Genomic DNA, 11,993 nt, shown 5'->3' with positions numbered 1-11,993 from the left:
TCACTTGGAAAGTTAGAAAAGCTAGAACCGCACGATATAGGAGAATCATACAGAACAAACAATATATAAGAAATAACTCAACTGTGCTTGTGGTAAGTCAAAAGTAGGCCTGTTAAAATAGTATAGCCTATTTATGTCTGGGAAATAGATTACACAGCGTACTTAGACATTATATATTTATGTTTACCAAATACTTATATTTACCAAAGATAAAGTGTAGTAAAAGTAAATAATTGAAAATGGACTGCCTATAATGAACCACAACGTTGAACGAATAGGAACATGAGCGACACATTTCATCACTTGATAGACTCAATGTATGCTTTAGGCCTAGGATGTGTGTGAGAGAGAGGACATAACCTAAGAACATAAGCTACACATACTGTAACTTATATGCGGGGGTTCTCATACCCTCTCTCTCACACAATAATAATAATAATTGTAATAATTCCAAATCTCATTTTTGTCTTAGATTTCACTTGAGGATGTCCTCTCGTGATCGACTACAACATGCTCAGCCATATGAAGTATGTCTCACTTTTTAATCATTGAAAAATCAAGAAATATCATGTTTGTGCACTAGTATTTCCCCTTTTCCCTGTGTATTAACAATTAGTCTACTTGAACTTTGCAGTCAGATGATGACTCTGATCTATCGGAGGGAGAAGTAGATGAGGTATGAAAACTGTGTGTGTGTCTGACACTGTCTGTATTATACAGTATCTATCTATCTATCTATCTATAAATAAACTCTTTGATTTGCAGACTGTAGCACCCTTCGTCTCCTCGAGGACCATTGGTCAGGCGTTAGAGGCCCTCCTGCTAAGAGAGCCCGTGGCCGACTCAGAGGTGATGTGGAGGCAGCTGCTGACCTGGTGCCAGACCGTGCGTCTGGAGAACCAGAGTCTCTGGACAGAGGTGGGGAGACTGCGCTCTCTGTTACAGGTGAGAGAACAAGGACCCTTGCATGCGCTGAGCCATGCTCTAAACACTTGACGTTCTGTCACCTTTGTTTTGAAATTGTTTAATTAATAGTTGTACTGTTTTTATTTGTATGTCACTTTGGACAAAGGTGTCTGCCAAATCCCATAGCCATAACCATAATCATAACCTTGTGGAAGTAATTCAAGATGAATATATCAGTGTCAAATGTGTTCTTCTACCTTCATCTCAGACGAGACATGAGGGAAGATCAGCCTTGGCTGTTCCGGTTCCCAACTGGGATGGCGCTAGAGAGGTGGTTCCCTACTCTGTGGGCACAAGATTTCCTGTGCGCCCCATCCTGCCGTTTCGGCCGGACTGCAGGAGGCTGGCTTTAAGGAGGAGTATTCGTGGTGTCCCCTGCCCCTCCAGCTATGTGACGGCCCGTTTGTATCAGTCGGCGCCCTCACTGAACACCACACTACGTGCTGCTGCATGTGAGATGGCTGGGAACCAGCAGTGCACTGCAGGACCGACACCAGCTCTTCTGCCTGTCCCCCAGGCTGCGTCTCACACAGAAGTGGACGTCCAGCCTGACACCGATGTGGCCCTGTCGTTTCCAGAGGTGTTGAGTGATGCATTCTGCCCGAACACCAACTTCTGGGCAACTCAATCTGAGCCCTCTCTGGCTGAGTGGCTTCCTGTTCCAGCACCACAGCTGTCACCGAGAGCATCTTCTGCCCCGGCTGCCCTGAATCCTGGTCCCTCCAAGATCAGATCTGCTCTGTCCTGGAAGAGAGACAGACAGATGGTGAAGATCCTGAAGAGGGAGCAGAAAGCTGAGAGACGGCGACTTGCAGCTGAGGAGAAAAAGCTCATAGCAGCAATAAAGAGACTGGAGAAGCGCAAGGCCTCTGAGGAAAAGAGAATGATGGAAATGGAGACAAGGAGGGCAAAAGAAGAAAAGAAGAGACTGGAAAAGGAGCTTATAAAGAAGGAAAAGAAAGAGAAAGAAGAGCTGAAAAACAGGAAAAAGAAAGAAAAGGAAGAGCTGGCAGCAAGAAAAAAGAGAGAGAAGGAAGAGCTGAAAGAGAGGAAAAAGAGAGAGAAGGAAGAGCTGGCAGCAAAGAAAAAGAGAGAGATGGAAGAGCTGGAAGAGAGGAAAAAGAGAGAGAAGGAAGAGCTGGCAGCACAGAAACAGAAAGAGAAAGACCAGAAAAAGATGGAGAAGCAAATGAGGAAGCATCTCCTTGAAGAAGAGAAACAGAGGAAGAAAGAGGAGAAGAAAAGGTTGGCTAAAGAAATCACTGATGCCAAAGACAAAGAGAAAGCTGAGAAAATGAGACAGAAAGAGGAGATTGAGGAGAGGAAGAAGAGAGAGAAGGAGGAAAGAAAGGCCTCCAAGGTCTAAATCCCTAATTTCACAAAAATACATGCACCCACACCTACACACATCACACCAATTGCAAAAAAAGCCACAGATATCTTAGCATTGAATAAGAGTTGGAAGCAAGGGAGAAAGACACATGGATGAGATAGCGGAGAAGAAAAACGCGAGAGGAAGAAAAAAAGGACTTCCCATGCTTAATTTAGTGCCTCGACAATTTTCTCAAAATTCATACACTCACACACATCACATGATACCCAAACAAACACACACACACACACACAAATTGCAAAAAAAAGTTGAAGTTGGGAAAAGACCTGAAAAAGGTAAGAGGAAGTGAGGAAGGACAGAAAAAATAGCTGGAAAATAATCATGAGAAAGCTGAGAAAAAGAGAAGACTGAGGAGAGGAGGAAGAGAGAGGAAGGAGATGAAAAAGAGGAAGAGAAAAAGGCTTCCAGCGGAAGGCTAGACAAAAGGCTGGACAATAATTATGAGAGAAAGAGGAGACTGATGAGTGGATGAAGAGAGGGAGTAGGCAGCAAGGCAAATAGTGAGAAAGAAGCAGTTCCCAAAATAAATGGCTGATAGGCTATATAGTAGTGGAAAAAAGAGAAGAGGAGAAGAAAAGGAGGGAGGAGGAAAGGCAGTAGGAGAAAAGGAAGAAGGAAAGCAGGAAGAGGAAAAGGATCCCAACCATGACAAAAAATACATATCCATACACACACTACCTGATTTACACACAAATACATTCTCCAAAGTAAATAAATAAAAAACATTGCAATAAATAACATTTATTAGTCCATATTTTCCCGTTTATATAAAACATGCATTTTAGTATTTGTGCTTGATAGCTTTATTCCGTAGCCACATGCCATACAATGGTGTTTGTTTAGTCCATATATTTACCTAATTAGTTGCGTATAGAATTTTTTAGTTTTGCAGTTTTATGTCCTCAAGCAATGATGCCAGAGCAAGCTCTGTAAGCGTCCAAACAAAGGGCCCAATCTTGGCGATCAGAAGCGGATGGTCAGAGGACCTCCTCCAACAATGCACTCACATGTGGTATGTGTGTAAAATGCACATATCTGATGTGTGTGCTATTTGTTTTTTGCAAGTTTTATACATGGGAAATAATTACTCACTTCCTGTTGGGTCTGACGTTTTACACCGTTGGTATTCATTAGGTGATGATACACCACAAATATGTATGGGCTACAATGATATGCTTCCAAGTGACCAATTTATGACATACATTTAGTCAAGGATAACAGTTCAAGTTCTTCTGAAAGAAGCTTTCTGCTTTCAGCTTAAATTCCTTGCTTCATTTTGACACATTTCAACATGTCTACAATTCCTTCACCATTCAACATCAACAACATCTTGAAATCACGTCCTTTAATTTTGGCAAGATTCTGATGAATAGTGATGAAGTGTGTCAAAGTCTATCATGTGTCAGCAGTGTTATAGCCTTTCTATCTGTTGCTAGATGGGGGCACTATGCCAAACTAGAAAAACACTCAGAGAGCGCAGCTACCTCCGCCTACATCGTCTTCCTAGGTTGTCATTGAACCTAAACTATTCAGATCGGCACCACGTGGCCATACCATGCAATTACACCACTTAGATAAATACATAAACGCCTCGGGAATCCCGACGGCATTACGGATCACTCCCAAAATGTAATCGTTTCTTCCTTGGGTCATGTCAGACCTTCCCTGAAAATCTCAAACAGACAAAAAGACAGACAAACAAACACCGGTCCCCGATGAAAACATATACCTCCTTGGCGGAATGATAGAGACTGACACACCTTATTGAACACCCCTAAGAAGTATACGCTTTTTCTTACTAATAGTATTCAGAATTAGAGAAATGTGTATCTACAATGTTGAATAAGATGAAACAGGTCTACTTGGTCCATGTAATGCTTATCAATGAAATTTTCTATTCCTAGAAATTACTGGAGTTTACACTGTGTGAGACTGGTGATCATTGGATCACAGGGAATCAAAGACTTGCCATAATAGAACAAGCATTCAGGTGCATATAGCACAATTTTGTTACAGAGCCAGAGGAAAAGACTCACAGATAGTGCAGTAGGCCTACCCAGTTTGCTGTGTAACCTAACACAAACATTGCCCATGCCTAGGGGCGTCACTGGGAGTGCAACCTAACACAAACATTGCCCATGCCATGCCCATTATTGAAACTAGTGGCTTAGTGGACTGTAATATCTAGTGAGGTCCGTGTGTAGCAGCGTCGCTTTGGCGTGTCGGTAAGAACACCTCGAGACTGGAATGCAGTTAGCTGGTTTAATGCAAGTATTCAGTCAGCACAGTAATACATGGGTCAGATGAGGCACCGCTGGTATAAATCTGAGGAACTTCACACACGTTGTGGCATGTGGTTTTATCTTCTAAATTATTTAAGATGAATTATGAAATAGAAATTGTGGTCTAAAAGGAAAGACAGAAATAACAACTTGGTTGGCATAAATTACACCAATTACTTACTTTACACAAATAAACATATCGGAAACGTCTCTATGTAATGTACTAAATACTTCCTCAACTAAGCAAGTTCTTAGATCAATATTAGTGCCCTATATGTGGAGAGTATCGCCAACTGTGTTTGGAATGTTCAGAGCAGTTCTGCCAAGGATTGGTTCAGAGGTGGTCACGTGTTTTATGGACGCCATTTTTACTACCAAAAGTACTTTTGACTAGAATGCTTTGTAATGCTTTCAGATGGCAGTGTTTGAGTATCGTTGGCATTAAGTCTTAATATCTTCACCATACAGCGACCCATTTTCTCACTGGACACTTTTCTGATAACGTTAACATTATAACGTTTACGTCATAAGCATTTTTAGTGATAAGACTCGTTAAGACATTTGCAGCACGGATTTTGTTTCTAACTACCCGGAGAGATGCCACTTCTGGAGGAGCAGCGAATACATCATACATCGTTCGTCTTAACCTTGTCTAAAAGGAAAACGGTTGGAACAACTCTGGTAAATAAGGTTTTTCATCTCCTACTGTTATCATTTATGGTCTTAATTTCCTTGCATTTTTGCGTTTTTGAAGCACTAAAGTGGCTATTAAGATAAGCAGCCAGTACGTAGTGCTGTGTCGTGTGTGTTTACTAATAGTGCTACAGCTGCTTAGCAGGTAACATAGCGATCTGTAATCATTGATAAACTTGTTAGTTTTGCATTTTCTTTCTTGTCGAGCAAAATAAGACAACGTCTTGTTTGCCTATTTTAAGAATGTCCTCCTGCTTGACTGAAATAGCTGGTCGGATAATTGCAGTTTGCAAGTTAGCTAGTCTTTCTATCAACGTTGTTATAAACTTTACCAGTAGCCTAGGCACAGTATTGTCCAAATAAATCTGTTGAAATACACAGCATCGTTTGAAGATATGGTTTGCTAGCTATCTGTCAAACTTGGTAGGTGGTGTGCTAATCACGAATTATTAAGTGGTGTCAATACAGACTTCAGCTCTACACTGGTTGTGTAGGCTATACTTCAATCTGTCAATCTGTCAGCCCTCTAGTGAGTGTGCCATGCTTTATTGAATCATGGTTTAAGGTGATGAATGTCTGTATTATAAAACAAAGCAATATAGTAAATATTATGCTTCCTCTTTGTCTTTTTTGTTATTTTAGATGTAGGTAGAGAAGAGTCAGTGGCTGGTGAAGTAAGAGGATACATCTGTCTGCTGATTCAAGGTCCCTGCCCCGTCGCCTCAACATCCTCAAGATCCTGTAGGCTACTGCTGCTGCTCCTTGCTTCAGCACCTTTCCCCTGATGCCTGACACCCCTCATCACCAAATCAGCCCAGTCAACATGGACCCAACATGGACCCAAGTCTCCACCACAGTGTGCACAATACACTATACACAGACAGGGTATGTGATCGGTGTCAATATTGCATTCAGACAAATTGAAATTCCTTCCAAAGAACAAGTGCTTTCCTCAGCTGGATCAATTTAAGTCAAGATAAACAACAGCTTCCTTTCTTCATCGTGTTCTACCATTAACATTATTATGTTTATATTTTTGGTTAATTAAGGCACTTAGTTGCAGTTTCTCAGGTACACTTTGCTATGATGTCATTAGTAAAATTATTAGGAGGATGTAGCGTGTGTGGTGTTAAATGGTACTGCCTTGTATTATCCAAGTCTGAGGCTGAGAAGAGGAGATTCACGGTCTGCTCCCTTTGTGTCCCATGTTTTGTGGGTGTGTGTGAGAGAGTGCGCGACAGATAACGAGTGTGGTGTAGAAGCATACACATTTAATGACAACCTGTGCACATTTCAGATTTTTTAGAAGAGCAGTCCTTACTACAGTGGTAGAAATAGTGGTATTTTTATGTACATCTACCCATTTAATGACAAGAGTTTCATTATTTTACATGCAGGACGAGAACAAAGGTACAATTGGTCTGAGGGGAGGACACCGCAGACAGCTGATCAACTCCATGTCATCTAATCAGGCCATGTAAAGGACCATGAAGGGATGGACTTGGTGGAGGACAACAATGTGACACCCGAAAAGAGTACATGGAGATCTCTCATCCTCATCCCTCATGCTTATATTGCATTTCATATAGGCCTAGATTCTGATGGTCTTGTAAATGTTTGTTACACAAGTCAGAAATTGTTGTCTTTGATTATTTAATTTGATTATAATAAATGGAAATATATTTTATTGAAAAATATTTTTGAAAACCTAGCAAGTTTGTGTGTTTTAGTATCAGAATGAGCTTGTATTGACCAAGTATATCTACAAGGAATTTGACTGGCATTAGCTGTTGGAACAATTAGACATACAGTAGTATGCAGTCAGAAGATGCATACTATAGAGCACCACAATTATACATAAGGCACCTACCAATAGATTGAGTGATGGCAGTGGGAAAAATGTGATTATTGTCTGGCAGGTTTTGTGCATAAGGGTAAGTTATTATTTAACGGAAAAGTTTGAGGTCAAACTAATGGTGACCTCCATGTAGCTTTTGTAATAATAATAACTTTATATAATAATAGCCTAACTTTATGATAATAATATATTTTTTAAATAACATGTGTTCAATTAAAACTATTTTCTTTTACTGTCCCAGAGTCTATTGAAACAACATACTTATTGATAAAAAAGAAAATAAATAGCATATTTTAGTCTTGCCTCATGCACGGTCGAAATACATTGTATGCCTGAATCTGCAGGTCAGACGTCAAATCTAACAGTGATTCAAAGAGTTGCTGCAACATGTAGGGATCGCTGGCTTAAGTAAGGTAAGATGTTATTCATTGTGCCCTAAACAGGCTTATTTCACCAAAATGAAGCTTTCAGCTTTCTCTTACTGCTTTATTTCAAGTTGTTTCCTCAGACTAATATTTAACTGCTGTAAGAAATTGGATAAACGAAGTTCGCCTCGTAGGCGTTTTCAGAGCTAGCTGGCTCCAACTAGGCAACGTTTATCACTATTTATCTGGTCTTTGCTAATTTTTTCAAAATGTATAATGCAGCGTATTTGCAACAGCATTTACATCTTAATGAATAGTGATGCATATTATAACATTTATAGGCTTGTTTATGACGATGTTAAGCTATTTGTTTCAACATGTCATATTCGCCCTATTGACCATCATTGAGACGAACGTACGTGACGTCACTTCTGGTCGTAAAGATGGCGCCCATGATTTGAGTTGGCGATACTCTCCACATATAGGGCACTAATCAATATGTTACCATACTGCCCTCTACAGGACAAACACGTATGCAGGATGAAATGCACAGTGTTAGTCGTCTCGTGCACTTAAGGTGCTGATGGGCAACATCATGTTAGCAAAGAATTTCTTCTCGGAGATAACAGCAACCAATCACATTGAACACAATTGGATTAAACAGATAGGCATAATTCCCATTTACATTATGTATATGGGCTAACCAAAGAGTTGTATGACAAACGAACTTTCTATAGCATGTAGCCTAACACTTTCAAAGAACAAAGGAATCAATTTACAGTTCGTCATGGACGCACAATCTCTATTTGGAATAAACGGTAAGTAAATGATAATGTTGTAGCCTACACTGCTAGGCTAATTAGGCTACTGCACAGATGTAACAGGAACAAAATAGCTACAAATAGCCTAGAATACAAACAAAGTATGCTATTCATATTTAATTCAAGCGCCCACGCTGAACAGCCATGTAGCGGCTTTCACGTAGGCCTAGGTGTTACAACTATAATACTGTGCTGGTCCTGAACTGTGGAGGGCTGTTAATCTATTTTTTTTCACGGCAGGACTGAACAAGTAGAGCTACCAGAGCGCATAGAACCTATGCATAGGACGTGTGTCTGTCTACTGCATGGTCTAGTGTTTGTGACGCCACCTGTTGTCTTGGTAATGATTACGCAATGTCTACTACCTCATAACGGTACAATTCTATTATAATTATTTTGACACGGACGTTGCTTCACTTGGAAAGTTAGAAAAGCTAGAACCGCACGATATAGGAGAATCATACAGAACAAACAATATATAAGAAATAACTCAACTGTGCTTGTGGTAAGTCAAAAGTAGGCCTGTTAAAATAGTATAGCCTATTTATGTCTGGGAAATAGATTACACAGCGTACTTAGACATTATATATTTATGTTTACCAAATACTTATATTTACCAAAGATAAAGTGTAGTAAAAGTAAATAATTGAAAATGGACTGCCTATAATGAACCACAACGTTGAACGAATAGGAACATGAGCGACACATTTCATCACTTGATAGACTCAATGTATGCTTTAGGCCTAGGATGTGTGTGAGAGAGAGGACATAACCTAAGAACATAAGCTACACATACTGTAACTTATATGCGGGGGTTCTCATACCCTCTCTCTCACACAATAATAATAATAATTGTAATAATTCCAAATCTCATTTTTGTCTTAGATTTCACTTGAGGATGTCCTCTCGTGATCGACTACAACATGCTCAGCCATATGAAGTATGTCTCACTTTTTAATCATTGAAAAATCAAGAAATATCATGTTTGTGCACTAGTATTTCCCCTTTTCCCTGTGTATTAACAATTAGTCTACTTGAACTTTGCAGTCAGATGATGACTCTGATCTATCGGAGGGAGAAGTAGATGAGGTATGAAAACTGTGTGTGTGTCTGACACTGTCTGTATTATACAGTATCTATCTATCTATCTATCTATAAATAAACTCTTTGATTTGCAGACTGTAGCACCCTTCGTCTCCTCGAGGACCATTGGTCAGGCGTTAGAGGCCCTCCTGCTAAGAGAGCCCGTGGCCGACTCAGAGGTGATGTGGAGGCAGCTGCTGACCTGGTGCCAGACCGTGCGTCTGGAGAACCAGAGTCTCTGGACAGAGGTGGGGAGACTGCGCTCTCTGTTACAGGTGAGAGAACAAGGACCCTTGCATGCGCTGAGCCATGCTCTAAACACTTGACGTTCTGTCACCTTTGTTTTGAAATTGTTTAATTAATAGTTGTACTGTTTTTATTTGTATGTCACTTTGGACAAAGGTGTCTGCCAAATCCCATAGCCATAACCATAATCATAACCTTGTGGAAGTAATTCAAGATGAATATATCAGTGTCAAATGTGTTCTTCTACCTTCATCTCAGACGAGACATGAGGGAAGATCAGCCTTGGCTGTTCCGGTTCCCAACTGGAATGGCGCTAGAGAGGTGGTTCCCTACTCTGTGGGCACAAGATTTCCTGTGCGCCCCATCCTGCCGTTTCGGCCGGACTGCAGGAGGCTGGCTTTAAGGAGGAGTATTCGTGGTGTCCCCTGCCCCTCCAGCTATGTGACGGCCCGTTTGTATCAGTCGGCGCCCTCACTGAACACCACACTACTTGCTGCTGCATGTGAGATGGCTGGGAACCAGCAGTGCACTGCAGGACCGACACCAGCTCCTCTGCCTGTCCCCCAGGCTGCGTCTCACACAGAAGTGGACGTCCAGCCTGGCACCGATGTGGCCCTGTCGTTTCCAGAGGTGTTGAGTGATGCATTCTGCCCGAACACCAGCTTCTGGGAAACTCAATCTGAGCCCTCTCTGGCTGAGTGGCTTCCTGTTCCAGCACCACAGCTGTCACCCAGAGCATCTTCTGCCCCGGCTGCCCTGAATCCTGGTCCCTCCAAGATCAGATCTGCTCTGTCCTGGGAAAGAGACAGACAGATGGTGAAGATCCTGAAGAGGGAGCAGAAAGCTGAGAGACGGCGACTTGCAGCTGAGGAGAAAAAGCTCATAGCAGCAATAAAGAGACTGGAGAAGCGCAAGGCCTCTGAGGAAAAGAGAATGATGGAAATGGAGACAAGGAGGGCAAAAGAAGAACAGAAGAGACTGGAAAAGGAGCTTATAAAGAAGGAAAAGAAAGAGAAAGAAGAGCTGAAAAACAGGAAAAAGAAAGAAAAGGAAGAGCTGGCAGCAAGAAAAAAGAGAGAGAAGGAAGAGCTGAAAGAGAGGAAAAAGAGAGAGAAGGAAGAGCTGGCAGCAAAGAAAAAGAGAGAGAAGGAAGAGCTGGAAGAGAGGAAAAAGAGAGAGAAGGAAGAGCTGGCAGCAAAGAAAAAGAGAGAGAAGGAAGAGCTGGAAGAGAGGAAAAAGAGAGAGAAGGAAGAGCTGGCAGCACAGAAACAGAAAGAGAAAGACCAGAAAAAGATGGAGAAGCAAATGAGGAAGCATCTCCTTGAAGAAGAGAAACAGAGGAAGAAAGAGGAGAAGAAAAGGTTGGCTAAAGAAATCGCTGATGCCAAAGACAAAGAGAAAGCTGAGAAAATGAGACAGAAAGAGGAGATTGAGGAGAGGAAGAAGAGAGAGAAGGAGGAAAGAAAGGCCTCCAAGGTCTAAATCCCCAATTTCACAAAAATACATGCACCCACACCTACACACATCACACCAATTGCACAAAAAGCCACAGATATCTTAGCATTGAATAAGAGTTGGAAGCAAGGGAGAAAGACACATGGATGAGATAGCGGAGAAGAAAAACGCGAGAGGAAGAAAAAAAGGACTTCCCATGCTTAATTTAGTGTCTCGACAATTTTCTCAAAATTCATACACTCACACACATCACATGATACCCAAACAAACACACACACACACACAAATTGCAAAAAAAAGTTGAAGTTGGGAAAAGACCTGAAAAAGGTAAGAGGAAGTGAGGAAGGACAGAAAAAATAGCTGGAAAATAATCATGAGAAAGCTGAGAAAAAGAGAAGACTGAGGAGAGGAGGAAGAGAGAGGAAGGAGATGAAAAAGAGGAAGAGAAAAAGGCTTCCAGCGGAAGGCTAGACAAAAGGCTGGACAATAATTATGAGAGAAAGAGGAGACTGATGAGTGGATGAAGAGAGGGAGTAGGCAGCAAGGCAAATAGTGAGAAAGAAGCAGTTCCCAAAATAAATGGCTGATAGGCTATATAGTAGTGGAAAAAAGAGAAGAGGAGAAGAAAAGGAGGGAGGAGGAAAGGCAGTAGGAGAAAAGGAAGAAGGAAAGCAGGAAGAGGAAAAGGATCCCAACTATGACAAAAATACATATCCATACACACACTACCTGATTTACACACAAATACATTCTCCAAAGTAAATAAATAAAAACATTGCAATAAATAACATGTTTATTAGTCCATTCATATATTTTCCCGTTTATATAAAA

General features: G+C 41.2%; 1 long non-coding RNA gene across 1 annotated transcript; it reads left to right on the top strand.

Annotated features, from left to right (window-relative positions):
• The first annotated feature begins 5,050 nt into the window (after positions 1 to 5,050).
• LOC134100158 (uncharacterized) lies at positions 5,051 to 7,031 on the top strand. Its single transcript, XR_009941213.1, has 3 exons — positions 5,051 to 5,322; positions 5,977 to 6,219; positions 6,732 to 7,031. It is a non-coding gene; the product is annotated as an uncharacterized LOC134100158 (long non-coding RNA).
• The last annotated feature ends 4,962 nt before the right edge of the window (positions 7,032 to 11,993 follow it).

This window comes from Sardina pilchardus, chromosome 13 (assembly GCF_963854185.1).
Source record: "Sardina pilchardus chromosome 13, fSarPil1.1, whole genome shotgun sequence".
NCBI classification, from domain to species: Eukaryota; Metazoa; Chordata; class Actinopteri; order Clupeiformes; family Clupeidae; genus Sardina; species Sardina pilchardus.
This window is presented reverse-complemented; position numbering and strand designations above follow the sequence as displayed.